The sequence below is a fragment of the Phyllopteryx taeniolatus genome, chromosome 20 (assembly GCF_024500385.1).
Source record: "Phyllopteryx taeniolatus isolate TA_2022b chromosome 20, UOR_Ptae_1.2, whole genome shotgun sequence".
NCBI lineage: Eukaryota > Metazoa > Chordata > Actinopteri > Syngnathiformes > Syngnathidae > Phyllopteryx > Phyllopteryx taeniolatus.
The window spans coordinates 2,126,162-2,151,023 of record NC_084521.1 but is presented as its reverse complement, the minus strand read 5'-3'; the positions used below and the strand labels follow the sequence as shown (position 1 = coordinate 2,151,023).

General features: G+C 41.1%; 1 long non-coding RNA gene across 1 annotated transcript in view; it reads right to left on the bottom strand.

The window, feature by feature from the left end:
- The window catches only part of LOC133470401 (uncharacterized), a 70,645-nt gene that overhangs the window by 37,639 nt on the left and 8,144 nt on the right, over positions 1-24,862 (bottom strand). Inside the window, exon 2 of the long non-coding RNA XR_009785971.1 lies at positions 17,196-17,307. This is a non-coding gene — a long non-coding RNA (uncharacterized LOC133470401). The remainder of the gene's footprint in view (positions 1-17,195; positions 17,308-24,862) is intronic.

The window sequence follows — 24,862 nt, the reverse complement described above, 5'->3', positions numbered from 1 at the left end:
AAAAAGTCAAGATGGAGTGTCAAAGGGAAAATAGGTGTGCAGACAGTATTAATGAGCAAATATTTGACATTGATGCTTTTGCGTTTTGGAAAAAAAATCCACTACACGGGACATTTGTAGTTTCGGTACAGTATATGTCAGGGGTGTCAAACTCATTTTTGTCGCGGGCCACATCATAGTTATGGTTTCTTTTGGAGGGACATTATGACTGTGTACCCATATAAATGTATGATCGTCTCATATTATTACATACCATAGACACATCAAATTAATAGATGACTACTTGTGAAATCAGAGGCCAGTAAAATTGTTTGTTCAACTATTATTTAATTCATTTTAAAAGAGGGGTTACAGTAGGGGTTGGTAAAAAATAAAAAGTACAAAAACCTCAACATTAATAACGAAGAAAATTTGCAGTTTTGGTATGCAATCAAGAAATGAAGTCAACGCACATGATTTGCCTTCACCGGCCATATGAAATGATGTGGTGATCCAGATCTGGCCCCCAGGGCTTGAGTTTGACACCTGTTGGATATGTCATTAATGATTGGCAACTTTCACACTGACGTCCCAGCTAATTCATGTAATAGTAGACAGGGGCGGAGCCGGAGGGGTGGGCAGGCGTGGGTCAAAAAGTGCGATCAGCAGTTAGCCTGATATTAGTCGTATGAACTTGAACTCTGTTGAAAACCGATTAAAACAATGTGGACTCTTTTACCTTTTTGTCGTATTTTCTTCTGTGCACGTACCTTTCTTATGAACACCAATTAAGGCCTGCGGTCAAGAGCGCGCCGGCATGACCGGACATGCCTGGTAGCGCCGGGATAATTAGGCGAGCAATACGAGGCAAGCTCGCACGTTGCACCGCCGGCCAGGAGGAATTGACGACGACCTTTTACGGAGGAATAAGAAGACGGTATGAGATTGGCGAGAGCGAGAGAGAAAAATAAATAAATAAATTTTAAAAAACTTTCCCACAGGGCAAAATAGCCGTGGGCATCTGATGCCCGTGGCAAGATGCTTTTAAGAAGAAATGGTAATACTCGCACTCTAAAAGTCCATCGACCCCCCGGAAGAGTCTCTTACAGTAAATGGGATCGCAGCTGGGGCTTACATTGACATTTGCTATATTTGTACACTTGCAAAAAGTCAAAGTACGAATGGGGTGACGAGTAAAATCATCAAAAAAAATAACCGATGGAAGGATGCACAGATAGACAAGCAGTGTAGAGAATAACATTGCAAAGGGAAGATATTCCAGTAACACTTGCTTTTTATATGAAATACATACAAAGCCAGTTCAATACATCATTCAAATCAGAGCCTATAGGTACGTTGCGCCTGTGCGCGTTCTCACTCAGCCAACAGGAATTCCCCGCATTCAGATAATCAAATGATGTCAGCATCTGGGAAATTTGCGTGTCAACTTTGACCCCCGTTCCGCATCGGCGGTGACCGTCACGCAGGAGAACAAGGTGGGGAAAAGGCCGTTTTGACGGGCCGTTTATGCGAGGCGCCCCACAACAACAACAGTCGCCGCGCACCCCCCTTGATGGTCAGCGTTCAGCGTGAGGGTCCGAAGGGGCGGGTCCTGGTTCTGTCAGATAAGCGTGTGGCGGCTCGCGGGCGCGCCTCTGGGATGTGGGAAAGATGGCGGGTGTCATTATTATTCTTGTTATGGCTCGAATTATGAGTGAGTGTCAGCTGGATGACAACCAGGCTGCTTGATTACTACTATTTTTCACAGAGAAAAAATAATAATAATTAAAAAAAAAACACTATTCTGGTAAGATTCTTACTTTTTCTTGGAGAAAAAAATGAAATCTATTCTCATCAGATACAATTTTTCATGTGGCAAAAAAAAAGGAGGAAAAAGACTGACTTGGGAAAAACAGTACTTAAGAGTTAATTCTCCTTTGTTCACCTGTGAACCGACACAGGACAAGCAGAATAAAATGAATGCATGGTAAACATTTAAATACTTAAATGTTTTTGAAAAAATTTATCTTAAAGACTTTACACTCCTGAGATTGCTTCTTATCTTCTCAAAAAAATAAAGCTTTAGTCTGCTAGGATAAATTGTTTTTTCCTTAAATGCCTAAAAAGACTTAATTCTTGTAAATTAAAATTAATTCTCTAAAATATTCTTAAAAAATTCTCGGACATTATGCTCCTTCGATTGATGGCAATTTTTTGATCTAAAAATGAAAAACAGCTTTAGTCTTTTAACACCTACAAGTCTAAAGTTTTATTTTTTAAAGAAACAGAGATCCTCTCGGTTAGGATTACAAAATTTTTTCTTAGAAAAAAATAAAACTAATTCTTGTAGTTTTAAAAAAATATATTCTCCGAGACTTTCTGTTCCAAAGATTGATCGCAATTCTTTTTTTCTTGGGAAAAAAATACACGCTTTATTACTTTATCTATTTTTTTCAACAGCTTTAATATTGTATATATTTTCTTGAAAAAATTAAACCTAAGATTCAGACTTTTTATTTTTTAAAATCCGAATATTTTTTTTTAATTCTCAGACTTTGCTCCTACGATTGTTTCTTTTCTTTTCTTGGAAAATAATTGGCCTTTTTTCTTATGACTACGACTTTCTTGAAAAACAATCCAGCTTTTTTTTTCTATTTCCTCCCCCAAAATTTTGAAAAATAAGAATTTTCCCGCAGCATTTTGAGAGGGTCCGAGGGGGCAGACCCTGCTTCGGGCAGATAAGCGTGGCGGCCGGCCTCTGGGACTTGAGCAAGATGGCGAGTGTTATTGTTATTGTTGGTCTAAACATGAGTGAGCGTCAGCTGGATGCCAACCAGGCTGCTTGATTAAACAGCAATATTGGGGAGGGGGGGGGGGGGGGGGGGTGGACTACTAATTGGCAGTGTGATGTTGTTCACAGGCGACACGGCGGCGAGACTCATGCGGCATTATCGAGGCGCCCAGGCGGAGGTTGGCGGTCACGCAGCGGCGCCGAACATCGGCGACGCCATCAAAGGCCAAGTCGCCAGGCTGGAAAAGGACCCCGCGGCCGCCTTATCTCCCGCAGCCACTTGGATGCCGGGCCAGCCCGCAGCCGCTGGCCGAACTCTGATGTGAAGACAAGCCAGCTGTGTGCCAAGGTGGGCAGCACAAGAAAGTCAAGCTACTCGGAAAAGGGGGGAGTCGGGGGGGGTCGCGGGCGGGAGGAGGGGCTTGCCGGCTGTGTGGACGAGTGCGTCTTGACCGGATTAACGGCGCTTGCTCCCTTTGCGCGTTTACGGTCGCCACGGCAACGAGTTTGCGGAAAAGACGATGCGCAGCCAGGAGGCAGCTGATTAAAGTTGCCCTGATTGACCTCACGCTATTACTTGAGCTAGCACTTAATTAGGTTTTCAATGGCCATTCATTGCATTTGAATCCAATACACGTTTTTCACATCATGGACAAATAGACACATATAGTGTTCTCCTGCATGTTCGGGATTATTTGCAGATTTGTCCTCCATTATTGACTGACAAATTATCATATGCGCTGTTTTTGTGCTCAGGCCAAAGCCCCGTCAAATATAAAAGTGAATGATTTGGTGCCACCTGTGGGCACCTTAGTGCCAAGGAAGTATGTTGAAGTGACGGAAGGAGCTTCATTGAGTCAGGCCGTAGCCGTGTCTAACAGGAAAGTTGTGCTTCGCCGCCATCTTGTGGCATCTTTAAATTCCATAAAATGTATTTTAAAACAAAACAAAACATGTACTTAATAAAAGTATTGAGACATAAGGGGACACACTGAAAATAAATGCAATTAAATTACAAAGAATGAAGCAATTTGTATTAGTCAAAGAAACTAAACATGAAAATAGTCATTATAATGTATATGTATATAAAAATGTAATATTTTTTTCCAGAATAGGTTATCTCTCTCTTTACATTTCAGCCTTTTCTGTCCAAAATTCTAACTTTCATAATGACAAGGTTTTTTAAATTACTCTTCTGAAAATGAAAAATAACCATTATTTTGTTATATATAAACAAGCAGACATTAAATTGCTGGAGGCTAAGTGACTCTCTCTAGTGTGTTTTTATGTCTGAAAAGTATTTTTTGGTCAAAATGGCTGTCTATTGTCGGACTAGAGCGGCTCCAACTACCAGAGACAAATTCCTTGTGTGTTTTTGATATACTTGGGAAATAAAGAGGATTCTGATTCAGATTTTTCTAAAAAAAAATCTAACTTTATTCTTGAATATACTGATATTAGATGATATGCACTTACTTGTATTATTACGTTGTTTTTTGTACCACTTTCTCAAAAATGACTTTCCTTCCATAAAACAACTATTCTCAAATATGCATGTGATATTACATAAAATATAGCACTTTTGCTTCAAAATATGACTTTTTCTTTTTTTTTTTAAGATTCTGACTATTTGCTGTAAATGTGATCTTATTTAAATAAAGCTGCTCTTTTACAACACAAAACTTCTCCCTGAGCTGCTGTTTGCTGATTATTCTGATTTAGTGTGTGTGCTGGGGCCTGATCATCATCATCATCATCATCACTGTTTGCAAGTTATTTTTGAAAACATATTTGCTTCATTATGCAGTACCGCGAGAACCCTTGAGAGCGCGCTGATTAAAAGAGGAGACGTTGGGAAAGAGTCAACACAAACAAGGACAAGAGAAGAGGAGGTGCGACACTTAAAGCTGAGAAATTAAAAAAAAAATGATTGAGTTTACTCACACAATTACCTGGTTGACATAACTAACAGCACGAACACTCCAAACGGGGGAAGAATGCGGATTAGGCTAATTATGCTTCCCAGTAAGCCGACGCAGGACCTTTGATTTTAGCCTAATTAATCGACTATATAAATGTCAAAAGTGTCATGTTCTTATCAGACTTTTCTCATCGGCCCGTCAATTAGCAGTCGCTCAGTATGCTAATGAGCGTGCACGTTCTGCAGCTACGCTACGATTAGGCCGCCTTTAAGGCTTCGCTTAGCTGAGGTTTGACTTGAAACCAACTGAAATGTGCGAGCGCGAAGCGTTTTCGCTGTAATTATACGCGGCTAAGAATATCACTCAGACCTCCGCCGAGGCCAAACAAACCCCATTTGTCAAATATTCACAGATACATATACATAACTCCCTGCTTATTTCATGATTTATTTGCGCAAAAACAAATCAAGAACTACTTTTCCAACAAGGGTGTATGTAATTTATAAATGTCTTTAATATTCATTCAAACTATATTTTCTTTCAAATTATACATATTCATTTTGATGATTTTTTTCAATGCTTTGTGTTTCAACACTTAATGTTTCATCGGAGCAGATTCCCAAAAAGTGAGGCCACATTTAGCTTTCCAGCTTTGACAATCCATTATGTTATGTCTTATATAAAACCTGCCAAATACTGTGCCAACATTTATTGTTGAAAACATTGGGCATTCATAACTGCTAAGGATTCATAGATATTAAATACAAAATGGACTGTTATGCTCCAAATCATAAGCTACATATAAAGAATTCCTGATGGTACTCTTATTGTAAAGTGCTACCAAATGTTGCGATGCAAAACATGCATTTTGTGCTTTGTCCAAAGACATTGTTGCTGAAATAACAATAAAAGATGGCAAAGAGAGGAACAGTGGCGCAAGTGCGAGTCGAGAAAAAAAGCAGACGGGTTGAAAAGAAAATTAAGATACTCTTTGCTCTTGTTCCGTCTGAAAAGGTACAAAAAGGAGAAAACGCATCCTTGCCTTTTGTCCACAAGGTGAATCCGAAAGGGTTTTAAAGCACAAACACAACACAAGGCTTTTCATTTTTATATTTATGTATTTCCACAGAGGGAGCTGCTGTTAGTTATTAAGAACGCTCGGGGTCGCGACCCCTGCCGAGTGAGTCGCCAGGCGCTCGTGCGTTGCTCACAATGCTGAAGGTCAACCCAATCATGGAGGCGGCTAACAGAGGCCACGGAGGAGAGCACCTCGTGACTTCGTCCTTTTAATTAGTTACTTTAAAAAAACAACAACAACAAACAATCTACACACAAAAAAACCCTGTAGGAATTTCCTTCACGGTGACACAAATGTAAAATTTGAACCGCTGTTATTTTTCGGGATGTTTGATACATCAACCAGTTCGAATGTTTACTCTTGAGTACTCACCGATACCAAGTACTAATACCACTAGTGCATTATTTTATTCTCAGTCAACGATAACAGGTAAATGTGTAAGGTAAGAATATTGACTACATGAAAGTCATTACACCAACCATGATGACTTGTTGACGTGTAGCGCCAACTACTGGCGAGGAAGACTTGTCGGATCTTTTCCTTTCAGTATCGGCAGCCCTCACAGGTACCCATTACGTTGAAATGAGGCCGGTACTTGCCGGAGAGGGAGAGTTTTCAAAAAATTCATTATAATTAGTGAAGTGAGGCCACATTTCAATCCTATTAGCGGTTTTAAAACTGCAAACTCTCTAATGTATTTTGTATTATTATTATTATTATTATTATAATTTTTATGTATTTGTATTATTTGTAGTTTAGTTTTATTTACATTATTTGTTAATCAATTTTAATGTTTATTCATCATTTCGTTTTATTTACATTTAGTAGTTTTATTGATCAAATAGTCGCCTTCATATCACTTTTTGTTTTATATTTTGTTTTATTTATAACAAATTAATTTGATTAATTTTAACAATTAGTTTGAGTAATATTGAGTTTCTTTTGGGATTTATTTTTTCATATGCTGAATTAAGTTTGATTATCATTGCCTTTGTTGTATGAATATCACTAATGAAGTTGTGTTAATTATTGTTGATTTAGTTGTAGTAATATCTTTGTTTTGGTTGTATTATTACGATTAATTGAGTTTTACCAACATGATCAATTGAGTTGTATGAAACTTGATAAATCACTGTGCTATAGAGAAACTGTTGAAGCGTCATTCATATGTTTTGCTGTTAAGCTGTCATCTCAGCGATTGCATAGTAGCTTGGTTGAGTAATGTGTGTGTGTAGCGTGCTGGCATGTGTGTGCGACGTAGGGAGATGATTGTGTGGAGATGAAATTTTGGCAGGGGTGTGATGCTGTGAGCGGCAGAAGTTGAGCGTGCTGTTAGTTTTGTAATCGTGAGGGGTGGGTTGCGCTGATGGAGGGTTTAGCTTAACGAGGGAGTCACTTTTTGGTATTGAGGGGAGGAGCGAGATGTTGGGTATTGTATATTTTTAGTATCTATGTTGGTATAATGCGTTGTCTTTTTGTCCCACCCACTGTTGAGGTGTCACGTGTGCCATACCTGTGATACTAAAAGAGGTTAGGCTTTTGAGCGAGATGTTTGGAATCATCAATTATATAGATGGTTTCGGGAGTAGTATGTGGCTACATTTAAAGTACCTCTGATTAACCCCAAATCACGTTCAGTTGTTCTAGTAGGCTTTTTTAGCTTTCTTGCAGAAGGCGCCATGACGGTTGTTTTGCTAACATGCTATTTGGAATTGTTCGTAACTCCCTCCGCCGAGCTAAAAAATTAATAAAATTTCGGGTTCAGGATTAAGGTTTCTGGTTACTTGGGTGATATACATTCAGATATATTTTGTTAATCAATTGACATTTGTGCTTTAGTGACACTGATGTCATAAGTCCCCCCAAAAAAGAAACAGACATTTTTTTAAAAAATTACTTTTCATGTAGAACGTAGAAGGACATCAAAGTAAAGACGCCGTCTGTGGCAGATTTGGATTTTTTTTCAATGCTTTGTAAACACTTAATGCGTCACACTACGCCCATCACTCCGACACAAACCCTGATCCGCCTGATAAAAGTTGAGTGTGGCGGTGAAGTCGTCTCCCGAAGGACTTGCACCATATTTGGTCGTGATGTTTTTTCACGAGCTCAGTGGGTGGCACATTAAGACTTTTTTCATGTATTTATTTATTTTATTATATTGAGAAGCTGCCTCAGAAGTGCGACTGTAATCCCGTAAACTGAGCCTCGCACTGGACTACTTCTTCTAATCCGTCGCGGCAGGTTCCTCACACATGACCTCGGACGCCGCTAATCCTCAGCCGGGCGGGTTGTCACGGCGACCAAACCCGAATAGCAACACATGCTACGTGAACATCAGGCCCGACGGAGCGTCAAGTCTGTGTGGCTAATTAATGTGTAATATGCCAAAGATCGATTGCATCCACCTCAAATCATTGGAATGACCTTTGGTTGGTTTCTTCTTAATGTTTTTGGTTATTTTGTTTATTAGTATAGTTTAGTTTTGTTATTACATTCATGTTTTGATTTGGAATTGGCCTTATTGAAGAGAATTGTTTGCTGTTACTGGCTACAAGAAGGATTTGTGGCAAATATACGTTTTGTCTTCTGCCAGCCTAAAACCACTAGCCACTAGCATTCAAAAAATATCCATCTAGTCTGGGAGAAAAAAAAAACCTTACATGTGAGTTGCACTTTTTTGTTTTTTTTTTCAGTTCAGCAGTTCAGCATATGCTAATTCATTTCTTTGCAGATTTTTTGAGGGAACCCCTGTCAATTGCTGAAAACCTCGCTTATATGTGTTTTTTTTCAACAGGTCCCCGGTTTATTGGCAATTCATTATTAGTATTATTTATTATTTATTGTTTTGAATAGGGATTTTAAGGAGCATCAATTATTTAAATATTCTCACTATTGTCAGTATGGCTTGGTGCCTTTCCCCACTGTATAAAGATTTGTAAGCTTGTTCATTTACAAATAAATAGCCCCCGATTGCTATGGTTGTTTATCAATTGTGATAACAGACACAATATCGGTCATACAGAACACAGCAAAATTGAAAGGTTTAAAATGTTGATTACATGTTTTTTTGGAGTTGATCACCAGATTTGCAAACAGTCCCCGATGGGAACTTTTTCCATTGACTTGAGGTCTGGAGCGTGACTAGGCCACTCCAGGATTTGAAGATGTTTCTTGTTGTTGCTCTGGTATTATTTTGGGTCATTTTCATGCTGGAAGATATACCCGTGACCCATTTTCAGTGTTCTTTTTACAGGGACATGGCTTTGTTCATTGGCCTCTCAATGCGGCAATGTGGCCCCGTACCCCTCTGCAGAAAAACAGCCTCAGCCAACATGCAATTATTGCTTGTTTAATCATGTCCGAACCGCAAAGGTGCTCGTCGCCTGTGTGTGCAAAGACACAGGTGTGCAACAGTCTTAATAAAACAAGCGTCTCGCATCGTTTTCACGCCGGAAAGATGACGGCTTTGGCTGGCATAAAGCTGGATAAAAACAATCCTAATGTCAGCGTTTTTTTTTTTTTTTTTTGGCTCTTCAGTTAAATATAGGACAATCTATTCATTGCCGCTCACTGAAAATGGGTCAGGGCGGCAAGCAAACGCAATATTGTAAAAAATGATGAGGCTCGGGAAATAGATGAGGCGCACAAATAAAACATTTAAAAAAGGCAATTTGCCTTGTGCAGCCTACAAAGTAAATGTATGTCCAGGCAAAGTGTAGATTTACACTCATTTGAGACCTTGAACATAAAGTTCAAAACACATCCAACAATTACAACTAAAGTCTTTTGACTAAAGTTTTTCAGGCACCGTTCAACTTGAATTCCATCCCACTTGTTAGATGGTGGAGTAAAAATCAGTGGAGGATCAAAATCTTTTTACATACACTTCATTTCATTGAAGCCGACCTCTAAAGTGTAATTTAAAGTTTTCTCCATTCATCATTTTTCGGCGACAGTCCAAAGAGAAATACTTTAGTCTGCACCATTAAATAAAGAATAATTAAAGCTGCGAGCAAGACATTTGGTCAAGCTATGACCTTGTGACAAAATCATCTCAGACCACTGAAGTTTCAAAAATTGATGCTAAAATGTCTGCCTTAAACCAAAACGGCATCATTTGTATTTCTTTTCAGGCTTCGCTACTTGAGACTTGTTTTTGTGTTTTTCTACGCATACTAGACATAAATTCCATGTTAAGGAAAACATTTTGTTTAGTTTTCAACTTGTTAACTTGACTTATTTGAGTTTCATGGCGAGCCATCAAATTTTGCAGCCATGCTTCGCCCACTCGCAATGGCAGGATCTCAAATCCCTGGCAATTTAGTGTCATCCATCTGTCTAGTGTACAAAGTGCAAATTTGGGTAGCAGTTGGACACAATCTATTGGCTGAGTCAGTTTCTGACGGACTCCTGGAAATGCCCATCACCACCCTAAAATGGCCGCTTCAAATAAAAATGGCAGACTATCCCCGTGTCTGTTCAGGCTTGGCTTCTTGAGACTCTTTGTGGGTCTACTCATGGTAGACACACCTACTAAATTCATATCGCTGAGTGAAACTTGCTTTAGGGGCTCAATTTAGAATCAAATAAAAATGGACAGCAACATGACCTTAAAATGGCTGCTTCAAACCAAAGTTGCCGACTTCCTGTGTCTTTTCAAGCTTTGCTTCTTGAGACCTTTTTGTGGGTCTAGTCACGATAGATGGTCCCACCAACTTTCTTGTTGCCAATTGAAACTGGCTTCAGGGGCTGAATTTGTAATAAACTTGAAGGATACCTGTAGGTAAATGGCCAACATGACCCAAAAATGGCCGCTTCAAATCAAAATGGCAGACATTCTGCATCTTTTCGAGCATGGCTTCTTGAGACTTTTTAGTTGATCTTCTCATGATAGAGAGGCCTGGCAAATTTGATTTTGCTAAGTACAACTGGCTAGGGAGGGCGCGTTTTCAAAACAATTTAAGGACACCTGGAAATGGACACCAACATGACCTTAAAATGGCTGCTTCAAACCAAAGTTGCCGACTTCCTGTGTCTTTTCAGGCTTTGCTTCTTGAGACTTTTTTTGTGGGTCTACTCATTATAGACGGTCACACCAACTTTCTTGTTGATAATTGTAACTGGCTTCAGGGGCTGAATTTTCAATACATTTGAAGGACAGTTGGAACTGGCAAACATGACCCTAAAATGGCCGCTTCGAATCAAAATGGCACACATGGTGTGTCTTTTCAGGCGGGGCTTTTTGAGACTTTTTAGTCTGTCTACTCACGACAGACACGCCAAGCAAATTTCATGTTGCCAAGTCAAACTGGCTTCAGGGGCTGAATTTGAAAACATTTGCAACATTTGTGTAAGGGAAAGCCCTGAAAATGGTACGTAGCCTGTGAATACTACTAATAATAAAAAAGAATCTCAATTTCAAGAGAGCTAACACATAGTGACAGTGGTGAGAAATGTATGTAGAAGTGGAAGGTGACCCTAAATAGCAGTTATTTAGCGCACGCAGCGGCATTGACCTTTCTAATCAACAGTGTCGTGCACTCTTTGGAGTCTTTCACATGCGCTCCATCAGTGTGTGGTGACTTACATTAAAACCGGTTCATACATACTGTTGGCTAAGTGAAGCCATGTTCTCCTCCTCAAGTTCAAAGTCGCATCATCTACACAATAAAATGTCCGCATCCAATCTTTGTCATTACGTCCGAGAACATCCAGTGAGGAAAGTTTGCAATGATTCATTTATAGATTCATTCAACTTGCCGAGGCCTTTGTTATCAAAGTCTAATGGACTCATTAGAACATTAATTGCATAAATTAATGGTGTGGAGATAGTCGTTAAATGATGAGCCGGCGTTTAAACAAAGAGATTCCTTTGGCGTGCGCGTGAAGACAACAACCACTGCAGCCTGGTGTAACCTTATTGGTGCAGACGCTCATTTGCATACAAACAATGTTACACCCTTTGACACTATTCAATGTTTAATAAATTGATGGCGCTGATGAGCCGGTGACAGCATCAAAACTAATGAGCGCCCGCAAACAGGAAATGGAGGGGGCTTGTCTGAAAAAATGTAGCGTTACATTCAAAACCTGAGGGAGCCAGCTCACTGATGACGGCCATTAGCTACCCTGCCACCCAAAAAAAGAAAGAAAGAAATAAAATGAAAAAACAACCGCGTCAGCATTTTTGCAGACATAACTGTCATTTCCGCAGATGGATGACTCGCTCGCCTCCTTTGTGCACAAAATAAAACGCTAACGTGGGGTATTAAACAACAAGTACACTGCAATAAGGGGAGAGCTAGGCATTACATTATTCTACTTCAAGATAATACCGTTGTACCTTGACTTATAAGTATAATTCATTCTGTGAGCAAGCTCAAAATAGAATTTACATTGAAATGACTTAAAGTGGCATTAATCCGTTCCAGCCCCACTAAAAAAACACCAACATTTTTTGTTACGTGTTTCTAATGAAGAAAAATAGAACTGCATTGAAAAACATTAATTGAAAAACATAATAAACCATAAATTCGTATATTCTTCATGCTCCTTGCGAGTGTTTTCATTTTGCATTTGTGCGTTTGGCTGCTTGTCCGTTCAAGAAAAGGCTGAAAGTGCATAGGTTTAATTCTCACATTAAACATATGAGATTTGTTTGCACAAACTTGGTACAAAGGTGCCTTATTTATCTAAAAAAAAAATTGATATTAAGTTACTAAGAACAACATTTCTAGGGGTGTGTGCCATAGAAAACATTGAGACGCGCCATTCCAAGCCCTTTGAAATCCTGAACAAATAATGCACATCCACAGTCAATTTACAACTATAATTTTGTGTCACTCATTTCGAAAGGCAATGCTTTGGAAAGTTAAACACTAAAGTGTCAGGGATAAAGCGAGCTAATGAATAAACTGCTTGAGCTTATTGTGGCTGAAACTTTCATTTACTCTTCTCGGTTCTACGTTAAGGGGCTTAGACAATAGCGCCCTATAGTAACATAATAGGGCGCTGCGTGTGTATGGATGCAAGGCAACAAATCATTTTAATTTATGCCAGCAAAGTTTTAGTCCTTTATGGACGGGGAAAAATACCGCACCTTTATTTGCACATTGGAGTCAACGTTCCAAATTTGTAGCTCAAATTTTAAGTTGCCGTGATATTTGTTCAAAGGTGGTGGACTGTTACCTTAGAAGTCGACCAAAACATTTTCCAAAGATCATTTGAAAAGCTCAACAAGAATCCAGAGCCCGAAAGAAAACATGTCCCTCACTTCCTATCCAAGCGGCAAACCCGCACCATTGCGCTACGTCGCGCCACCATCGTAGCGCAGATTTTTAAGCGATCGTAGCCGTGCGGTCAATGAACAGTAGACGGGCAATAGACGAACACCAGACGTACAGTAGATTTATTGTCGATTCTGAACGAAGGCTTCACTTTGTCCAATTTAAATAAACTAATCTCGCTTCAGCTCTGATTGACGACAACGATGATGATGATGATGTTGAAGAACGTTTATTCTCCTCCTCTGCCATCGCGCGGGTCTAAAGCACAACGCGCCGTAGATTACCGCGGGCTTGGCAATAATTGATATGCAAATGAGACGCCATCCATGAGCCTCTGGCGGACGCCTTTTAGATTATTGGAGAAAACACAAGTGACGCCTGCACCTGCTCTTCCTGGAAAGGTTTCCCGCCCTGAAGAAACAAGCGCGTGGTCGTAAATATTAGCTTTTACGCGCCACCTGGAGATGTTTTCACAGATTTACCCGCACATGTGACACACAACCTGACGCTGTGCTCGTGCCCGACGCGTTAGCGCTGGAATTTCATTAGCAAAGCGCTAAATCTTCTTCAGGCGGAAAACTCATTAACCTAAAGTGGCCTCCAGGGGGCGCACACTTGTCTTGACTCAAATGAACCTTCGTTGACGATGACGTCAAACGTCAGAGTGCAGGTGCCTGGGGAGGTATAAAATATTAGCATCCGGCACCAATGTGCCTGATTGACATGGATGCCTTTCATAACGATAGGATGCACACAATTTAATAAGAAGATATGCTTTGAAGTTTGAATGTTGAAATTCTTAACACTTCCAAACTGAATAACTCAACACACCGTCCGCGAGTACTTAAAAGTCTTATGAGGGCCTTCATTCCGAAATCCGTCATTCAGACCCAAAAGAACAACAATGTTGCTATATTTCTTTGTTCCTTTAATTTTGCAGCAGGTAACGTGTTTCAAAGATTTACTAAATTGGGCATCATTTCCTCTTTTGTTGCTATTGACGACTTATTGATTGACTCAGAAGGCGATCAATGGTTATAAGGCTCAACGATCATCTCTGGTATTGATCCCACGGAAAACTCATCTATTTGTACCTTTTGCTAGCCATCTATCGACGGCATAAAAATGGTTGACAGTGCCGTGACATGATCCAACTCTTGCATTGTCACCCAAAAACATTTCAATCAATTTGACACAAAGACTTTTGACAGGAAGCGGGGAAATCAGCCTTAAAATCAGCCCAATTATGGGTATGTGTGTACCAGACTTATGGCACATCTGATAAGCCAACCTTTTCTGTCTTTGATCGTAAGGTGGGAATTGGGGTGAAAATTGACCCGATTATCGGTTTGAGTGTACCAGGCTGATAACTGAGCTTTTGTTGACTTGATAGGGAAGGCTGATAATCGGCCTGATTATCGGTGTGCGTGTACCTGATCGTAAACACAACTGTTTACCATTACTGAAAAAGTCAGTCAGTCATTTGTAGTCCCGTTCGGGCTCGAATGTTAGTCGCGTCTGTCCGACATGTCCTCAAAGTGATTAATATTTTTCTATCAATTCTTCTTAGCAGCAGGAGGACAGAAAAAGACAAAAGGAAATGCGTCTTGAATTATCTCCTCAGTCGCAGTGATTCATTTCAAAAATCAATTTTCCAGCTTAAACACCCTCTTAGCGCGGCGGGGACAGGAAGCGGAGCAGCTATCCATAACGCTGATTAAAAAGCCGGCAAAGGAAGAGCGAGCGTTCCCATTGTGCGTCTTTATTTCAAGTCAGACGGACGCACAAAAGCCAGCTGCTCACTCGCGGCCGCTTTGTCATCTCTAAGCGGGTTTTTTTTTATTGTGCCGCCGTCTATCTTCTTTGGTTTTTTCGTTTCCTTCCCGGCATACACCTTTGCATGTTTGGCAAGTCTGCTAATTGGGAAAGAATTAATGAAGCATACAGAGAGAGCGTCTTCCCTGCAAATTGACTGACGTTTGACTGAGGATCATTTGCGCGTGGGCTTGAAAAATGGTGGAATGGATCAGGTGTGGCTCATTGAGCGCGCCCGGAACGCATCCTTGGCACGGCGACGAGCGGATTTGCTGACTGACGCATCTTCGCAACGTGAAACAGCTCAAATCCAGACGGATGCGTTATTGATATTATTCACCACGTTCTGTTTTTAGCAGATAGGAGGGAGGAGTCAACGTCACAATGAAAAGTTGCATTTCATGGGAAATGTACATTCCCGTTCAAAAGTTTGGAGTTACTTGGAAATTAAATGCTTATGGACGATAACCTGTTTATCGTGGGGGATACATTCCAGAACCAAGCATTGTATTGTAGGTGAAAATCCACAATATAGAGACCATATACAAATATTTTGAATATAGTTGACCCATTCCACACACTTTAAACTTGTTAAAATACACACAACTTTTCAAACACGAAATATTCGTTAGCACCTGTTCTCACTCTCCCGCTGTCAAGAAATGGGAGACTGTCGTATAACGTCACTGAGGAAACGACGACGACGACGCTTTTGTCGCTCCAAGCGGAAGTGTGCTGTCAAACTCGCAACCGAAAACACACGAGAATCATACATTGTGGGTTTGAACAACAAAATGTTCAATCAAACATCAACTAGCTCAATGCTAACATATAATGTGAAACACCGTAGACGGGCTAACAGAAATGAGCATGGATGTCGCAGTTTAACACACACGGAGCAGCAACACATACAAACGCAGCATACAACAGCACTCACAAGCATACGTATATTTTCTCTGCGGTATGGGAACGACAACTTCTTTCTGTTAAGGATGCCGCATCAATCAATCGTTAGGGTTGGTCTCGTAAGTGTGTGAGTACCTTTTGTGCTCTGTCGCTCCATCCAAAAATCTTTTGATAGTTCCAGAGCGCAGCGGGCGTCTTTTGTGCGGCCGCCCATCACAGCGTTTTATCCCCCGCAAAATGCACATGCTATTAAGTTGTTTTCTTTATGTGACTTTGCACTTTGGCAATGCTTAAATACTACAGTATAAAGAAAACTCTAATCTTAATCTGAGCGCTCTGGTTTTTTTTAATACATAGAAAATTTAAAACATGTGCTAGAGCTCCTTTTGAGTGAATATGCCCGTTTTTAGTTGTTTGTTCGCGTGTATGTGTTTCAAGAGAAAACAAAAGTACATTCAATAAACAAAATCAAAGACTGACTCTGAGATTATTTGTGGGGGCGGGGGGCATCATATTTAGTTGTCTTTTTCCAAGATAAAATATGTTCTTAACTTTCTTTAAAAAAAATAACCCATCAGGTCTTGTATAGAAATTATGTTTTCTTTAAATAAGTTTTTGAGTCCATATTTGGAAAAGAAGTCATTTAAAAAAAATTCTTGCTGAGCTCTTATTTTAGAAATAAAACCTTCAACTCGTATTGAAAGAGAATGTTTCAGATTTTATTTATTTTTTTAAGACAAAAGACTATCCGAGCTTTTGTGTTAGAAAATACATAATAATGGAAAAGTACTTTAGAAGCGTGTTTTTAGTATTTTATTGTGAAAATACAAGTCTGTTTTTCTTAACTCTTTAATTTAAAAAAAATGAAACTTCAAATCTTAGTTTCTTAGTTATTTTTTTTTTTTTTTACAAAATATGTTCTGAGCTCTCTTTTCGTGAAAAAAATTCAGCCTCTGAGGTTTTTTTGGGGGAAAAAAAAAAACAAACAAACAAAAAAATTTAATTACCGTATGCTTCGTGACTGAGAAGAAAGCACTCGGTCTTGAAGCGGCACACGGCCGGTCAATAATTTCTCACCGATTTAATATTTGAGAGTCGGATTATGAGAATTTAATATTTCAGGTGTTCCCCTTCCTTATTCTTACTCACATATATTCAAAACATGCGCGCACGCACACACATACAGTTTTATGCGTTGCTTCTAGAAGTCACCAGACCTGTGCTCGTCTCTGAAAGGAATAACAATAAATATACACTATGTGGACACAATTATTGGGGCTAAATGGAATTTTTCTCACATACACATTGTACTGGTATGTAATCAATATTAATAGTTAGGATGCTCGACAAAGGAGACCCAGGGAGAGCTCTTGTTTTTCTTTTAGTGTTGAGTCATTTTGGAGGTTAGTACTCACAGCATTTTTCTCTCATCGGGGGGGAACGTTGGTCACGCATTCCGTCTTCGGGAAGCCTTGAGCTTGTCGTTTGTGTACATGCACGCATCGCATCTTCATTGTCACGTCCTTCCTGTTAACAAACATTTCATCGTCTCAAACGGTCTCGTCATTTTTTTCCTCCCACTGACTAATATATTAATAATAATAATAATAAAAACAACAGGCGTCAAAAAATGTTTGCAAGCACATTGTCATATTTTTTTATTGACATTATAACAGTAAGTTAAAAACGGCTTAGGCAAATATACGATATTAGGCAAACGTCTTGGTGTAAGTACGCCACATTAGAGGTGTATGGAACATTAAATATGGTGTCAATCTGCGACATCAACAAGTGCCTATGAAATGTAATGCGTATAGAATATTAAATATGGTCTGAATATGCGACATTAGTGGGCTCTCGATTATTAAACAAAATAGTCAGTGTAGTAATGTGGAGGTTCGCCTCATTTAAATCAACGAGGGAATCCAATCCAGGCATACTAAACACTACGGTCTGTAATATTTAATACTGTATTTATATTGTCACGCATTATTTGCGTGTTGACGCTCATCGAGTTATTTGTGTGCAATATGTTCCATGAGTTGTGCGCATGCAAGTATGTATCACAACTACATGTAAATATATGGTAAAAAAGAAAAAACATTACGTGGAAATTGTGCCATTGGAGATGGAGAGTAAATTGAGCCTTAGAATGTGAGGGTGTACCTAATGTTGTGACAGAAAGCAAGTATGCTGGGATTTAAAAAAAATAAATAAAATGTTTTTCCCAGTGCAATCAGCGTGTCAAGTCGTTTATCAGCATCGCTGTTGATGAAAACACGGCCCGCCTAGTGAAGAAAAAGCTTCTTGTCCTGGTTTCCAAGGCTGTGTGTGTGTGTGTGTGCGTGAGACACAAGAATGGAGTTGTTGAGTGTCTGGATGAAAGGTTGTGATCAGTGGAAAGTCTCCAACTATTACTTGTCTGCCTCTCAGTAATGATTGGTTATGTCTGCTGGCCGTGAGTCCTTCAGGAATAACAACAGCGTTCAGTGTTGTATATATTTTATCAATATTTAATTGTTTATTAAATGGACGTGATAGCCAGGTTTTACGTCGGTGGCCATTTTTCTTCCCTGGAGATAACTTTTCTTTTGTGTGGGAGCAAACTAGGATGTTATCACTTGTTTGAGCGTGCTGCGTTTGGCACTTTTTGACAAAATGCCACAAACAAGCACAGTAACAGGGAAGTGGAATCCATAATCATTTGATTTCATGGCCTGTAACCTCTATAAATTCTGCCATGGCAACACACTTTCCATGTAATGCTCTGGAGGGAACGCACACTACCGCCCATGAATAAAAACCGGCAGAAAGGACGAGACGAGAAGATTCCGACACAAACAACAGCATTGTGTCTTTTTTTTAAAAAAAAATTTAATTTTATTTTAATTTTTAATGTCACAGATTATGTTTAGAATCCAAGCCATTTATCATTCAAATCAATCTTTGACAAATAAATGCAAAAAAAAATATTATTTTTGTTCATTATTGTTTGGCCTCATTTTCACCAATGAAAGGAAATTCTCTTAAATCCGAGAAGGAAAAAAAAGTATTTGCAGTGAGATCATCGACAAACAATCGCCTCGTAGTTTATAATCGTTTTAATCTTGAGTCACAGATTTCTTACACTATGTTGACGCTGAACCAGACAAAATAATCAAATCTTGAATTTACGCACATTTTCTAGGAACCTGTAACAACTTTTATGTTAATAACCAAAACTCACCAAGATACTTGAGAGTTTTGCATTGATACAGTGACCAAAGAAATCTGTTGCCGCATTTTCCAGAATTGAGTTGCACCTACTGCGATTATAACTTTGTTGCTGTGAAATCAACAAACCAATGAAAATAGTCTTGTTTTTTTTTTACATTTAGTTTTCCGAGATAACATCAACACTGAGCCTCATTCAACAATTGCAAAAAGAAAAATATCGTAAAGCTAATCTATGCCCTTTTCAGAGGAAATTGTGGCATGAGCAACTAAACCTCGGCAAAATACTTATGCCGCTTTCGACATGGTTGGCCAAATAATCAGTTGCTGCATTTTTGAGGGGAACTGTCTTCACAGAGGACGGGCTGAGGGAGGTGTCAAGGCTTCAGCTGGGACAGATGCTTCCTCTGGGCTTTTTTTTTCTGTGTGTGGAATCATCAAACGGCACTTTTCTTCTTCTATTCACAAATGTCACAGAGTGCTAGCGGGGATTAGCGAGTACAAATCATGCTGCAAGCGTGTCCTAAAAGTTACACTTACTAAAATGACGTACTCTACTATGAGCTCCACGTATTTGGGTCGTGCAGCGGTTTTTATACCAAGTAGCTCCTCAAAAAATACTGCAAAGGACGATTAAATTCATATGCATTGCACATAAGCGAAATTAACGTTTGAAAACAGCTCACATCAAATGCAAATGTATTTTCCTTCAAAGTTAAAAACAACTAAACTGTACTTAACAAATGTAATAAAGTATACTGGATTAAAGGGGCTTCAAAGGTCTGCCCCTTCTTCGCCGGGCAAACTTTTTCAATCCAGAATCGTTGAGCGACTTTACAGAAAGAACTGGTTGGGAACCAGGAACACCGGTAGAAAAACACTGAAAAACAAGTTAGCGGTGAAAAAGATAGCGGGATCATCAATTCGTACGATCACATTCTCGCCGGTGTGAACAAAAAACCAAAACTTCTGGGAGTAATACAGGGGAAAAGCAAACCGGTACATGAGATCAGCAGATTGCAACCGCTGCTGGCTTTAAGAAAACGGCGGTCCAAATCAACAGGAAACTGACCGAGCTAAAAACCACCACCGGAATCCGACTGAGGACTCGGTAGAAACACGTTTCAAATGCATCTCTTCATCTACCAGCCTCTCTGCGTCGGATGCGAACACTGTAGGAGGTGCTTAAGCGAAGACAGTAGGAGGTATAATACACAAGAGCTATCACAGAGAAGGCCCACATTTGCATTCTAACGACTCAGCGCTCCAGCGCGGCCAAAAGTGTTGGAAACGATGGAGCGCCATCAAACGCTCGGCATCATCATTAATTCACGCAGACCAGAGACTCTCTCGGAATCATGAAGAGAGCAACGCCGAAGATCGAGCTTCCACGAGTAAACCGGCGCTCTCAAGCAAATAAGACTCAAAATTATAAAAGAGGAAAAACTGCTGTTTCGGCTATGTGTCTCTCTTTTTTTTTTTTTTTAATAAAGTAGAGAATGTTCAAGAGCTTGCAAAAAAAACAAGTTAAAAGGATTCAGTTCTTTCCTTCAACAATTGTTTGTCCAATTAGATTGTATGTGACAGCAGAGTATTTATCATTAATGGTACAATCCAGTAATACGCTATTCTACGAGACGTTAGCGACTTCACTTTCCCTCCGCATGGAATAAAACGCCTGTTTGTCGTCCACGTGTGTTGACGACGTTTTGTCAAATGTGTCGCGTGTTCCATAAAAAGCTCGCACGTATGTTGCATTCATCGCCAAGACGAGCTTTGTTTCCGTCCATCGTCTCCAAAGACAGCCGCCCCCAACGCAACAATGGCAGACTGCACACCTGGACGCTGTGTCTACATTTTGTTCATGACAACGATAAGTGTCCTTGTACACTAGGGGCCTAATGTCATTACCGCAAATCAGGGCATGTGTTGATTATAGCGTTTGCATTGCTTTCTTCTAGAATATTCCATGTTTACAATGTTATGCCAGCAGGTTTATATACTTGTACTTATCCTTGTTTTTATGTGTTAGAAATAGACAACCTGGGGACAGTCCATGATTTTCGATTTCTGGGGGGGGAAAAAAAAGGAAATTTACCATATTTGGACATGCGGTTACGGGGACTCTATATCGCCGATGTTCACTTTCAATGTGTGAGTCCGGGACATATCCCGTGTGACTGCAATCAAAAGTTCCGTTCCACCATCAAACACGAAAACAGTCAACACTGGTGCTCCTTCCTACATGGCGAAATGTCCATTAAAGTGCACCATCGCCAACTCTGCATGTCGTCACTGTTGTTTACTTTCCAATCAGACCTCATTCAGATTGAAGCCACCGCAAGATTACACAGTGGCGTCTTACTCCCAAAGCTTCATATCGGAATGTTGATTTCCCCACAAATGAAGCCAATGAGAGATGAACAAAAGGAAAACGTGATAAATTACTTCCCAGCTGCTGTGCTGCGGGACCCTTCATGAGCGCATGCTTAAAAGTCACTCCCGCAATTGTCTTACGTGCATAAATGAAAGGCCCTTGTTGTGCTGGCGTCGCAACAACATTGGGCGGGGGGGGGGGGGATGTGGGGGCGGAGGGGGTAAGAAATCAGGGAGCTAATCAGAGGGCGGAGTGACTGCGGAGGTGAACGGCGGGTGACGCTGATGGCGGCTGACGTGCAGAATTGGGAGAGGATCAGAAGACGGCGGCGTTAAGGAAGCCGTTTCCTCAGCCTGGAAAACTTTGCTTTCATTTAATGGAGTCCTCATTAGGAGAAAGAGGGGGGTAGCGGGAAGAAGCTTCACTGGAAATCAGACGAGGAGATTGGAATTTACCTCGACTACGTGAGAGTTTCCTCAAACACAAAGTGTGTTACTGTTTGTTTGTCTCGGCGTAATTAACAACCCGTGGGCCTAAATCGCAGGTAAATTCATACTAATTCCAGCAAGAGACACACAATAGATTCACACAAATGCTCATTACAAAGCCGAAGATGGGTTTACAACTCTAATTTAAAATCTTAACCCTGGCTTGAAACCCTAAGCGAGTCTGGAGAGACCAAGGTGAAAATCCTAGATTACAAACCTTAACTCAAGTTTCAAGCCTTAACCTCTTCTTCAAACCCTAATGTCAAAGCCTTACCTCAGTTGGAACCCCTAACCCAGGCTTCAAACCCAAATTGAAAGAGGAAGAAGATTTTTTTTTGGGGGGGGGGGGGGGGGGGGGGGGGCTTGGGAGGTGGGCTCGAGATCCCTATGGGAAACCCTATGCCTGGCTTAAACCCCAAATTTGAAACCTCAACCCTGGTTTGAAACCCTAACCCTGGAAACGGAGTCCTCATTGGGAGGAACAGGAGAGAGATTGTTTGTTCGCGTTTGTCGGTCTCAGCGTAATTAACGTCGCGCCGGCCTAAAACGCAGGTAAATTTATACTAATTTCACGAAGAGATACGCAAAATATATCCGATTCAAAAGCGCACGTGGGTGTAAGTAAACACACCGCGTACCCCCTGTACCCTCGCGACGCTCCCCCTTTTCCCCTGCCTGAAGTCCGCACCACCATGTGAGCCCACGCAGCTCCGCCTTCTTAATCTGCGCGCAAGGGAGCCAATGATGAAGCGCGAGGACTTGGCTGACTATCAGATGGCGGCTACCTCGCTGCTTCCTCACGTTAATTACTTTGGCTTGTTTGCATTTTTTTTTTATTTATCTGCTGCAGCTGATAATCAGGAGCGCAGTACAGACGCTGCCTTGCTTAATTACGCGGCGGCCGAAAGCCCCCCCCCCCACCCCTCGGAGTGACACCCCCCCCACCCACCTGAGTGGACTTTCAGGGGATGTCATGTCAAGACTGTACACAATGTTCAAGAAAAGTTTGCTTTTGAACAGTGTGAATAAGGTATGTAAGGGAAGAAGTTATGTCGTCGGGATGAACAAAATAATTGATTCATTGATTGATTTAAGTGATTGTGTGGGGGAAAATGAATCATTGTCTTATTTCCTTAGTTTGAAACCCGAGTCTTGTCTTGAAAGCCAAACATAGGTATTGAAATGTGAAATTCTAACCCCGACTTGGAAGCTTAAACGTAGCTCCCTGAAGCATTAAAGCACTTCTGTCTGCGCTGACTTGTGCTGGTCTAATAAACCTGTTAAGCTGCATATGTATATATTGCATATATACAGTACATTATATGTGCGCTTGGATGTTTCGTGTGGAAGTCGGCTCACAGTCAAGAGCGCGACCAGCGTTCCGGCTCTTTAAAACGCTGGATAAGCATTGCTCTGTGTGTGTGCGCGCGGCACCGATAAGCGTCCAACGTGAAGCTGACAGCGTGCGTCTGTGTGTGTGTGTGTGTGCGTGCGCGTGAGATGATGATGAAGAGTGCCAAGCGGGCTGCTCCTCATCGCTTGGCTGATTCCAACACGGCGGCCTTCAGCCACGGGAAGCAGATTAGACGAGGACTGGGGAGGCTGTCCGTCAGCCTGTTGATGCAAGCGTCCATCTCAGGCTTGAAACCCTAACTTGAAATCCAAACCCAGGCTGGAAACCCAAACTTTGCATGAGCGCAACCGTCCATCCGTCAGCCCACCTTACGGATGCAATCGCCCATTCCTGCTGAAAGTCAAACCCTAGTTTGAATCCCTCGAAACTCGATCCAGGTAACCAACAAATCCAACGTTCATCCCAAAATAACTGAGAAGTTGTGGAGGTACTGAAACCACAACTTGCAACCCCAAGCCGAACCAGAAACCCCAACTTTGCATGACCGCATCTGTTCATCAGCCCAGTACAGAGACAAGCGTCAATCCCGGCTAAAATCCGAACCCTGGCTTCAACCCTGGCTTCAGACTTTTGAGGGACTTCAAGAAACCAGCTGCGTTTAAAGACCACCAGACTGCGAGTTGTGGCTTTGATGTAGCAAAAGAGCGAGATGTTACTCATGGACAACGGGCCATCAGGTTTGGTTAGAGGCTCCCAAAGATGTTTGTTTGTCTTCGGCGGCCAAGGGAGCAGTTCTCAGGCAGATGATGCACCAGGATTGACAGAAACTGACACGGCTACCACTGATTCGGCCAGTTCCAAGAAATCAGTTTGAAGCAGATGGAGCCAAAACAGTGGGAGCCCAAGCGCCTCAACCAGCGACAGCAGAACCATTTCAAGATCCTGTTGTCTCGGTTACCGTCAGAGCAAGAAAGTCGAGACTACGGGCCTATTCGCGGAGCTGCCATGAAAGCAAAATGTTTTTTTTGTGTGGTCCGCTCGCCAAAAATACAAGTGAGTCATGTTACAACCGACGCATACAAATGCAATTCTGATCGTCACGCGTCTGTCATGACAGCTTCGGCCAGAGCGTTACTCCACTCGTTATCGTGCACATTGCCCGCATATACTTGGATGTCTTTTTCCAACGGCGGTTCTCTGTTTTCATCATTAAGTACGATTGCCATTTCTCTCGTCATAGGAACGCTGTATCTGTTCACATCATGAATGTTTTTTCAAAGTATCATTTTGGGGTTGATCGGCATAGTTGATATTTCTTCCAACCTTTGAAAGCCAAAACCAATTTGAAACCCTAACTTTGCACGACCGCATCTGTCCATTAGCCCGTCACGTGGAAGCTAGCGTCCACCCCTGCTGAAACCCCAAACAGACACTAACCGAGGTGACGTGAAACCCTAACCCTAGTTCATAACCTGAACCAGGCCTTGCAACCACAACTTCAAACCCTAACCGAGGCTCCGAACCATAGCGTGAAAGCCTAACACTAGTTCAAAAGCTGAACCAGGGCTTGAAACCCCAACTTGACACCCTGACTGAGGCTTGAAACCATAACGTGAAACCCTTACCCTAGTTGAAACACTGAACTACGGC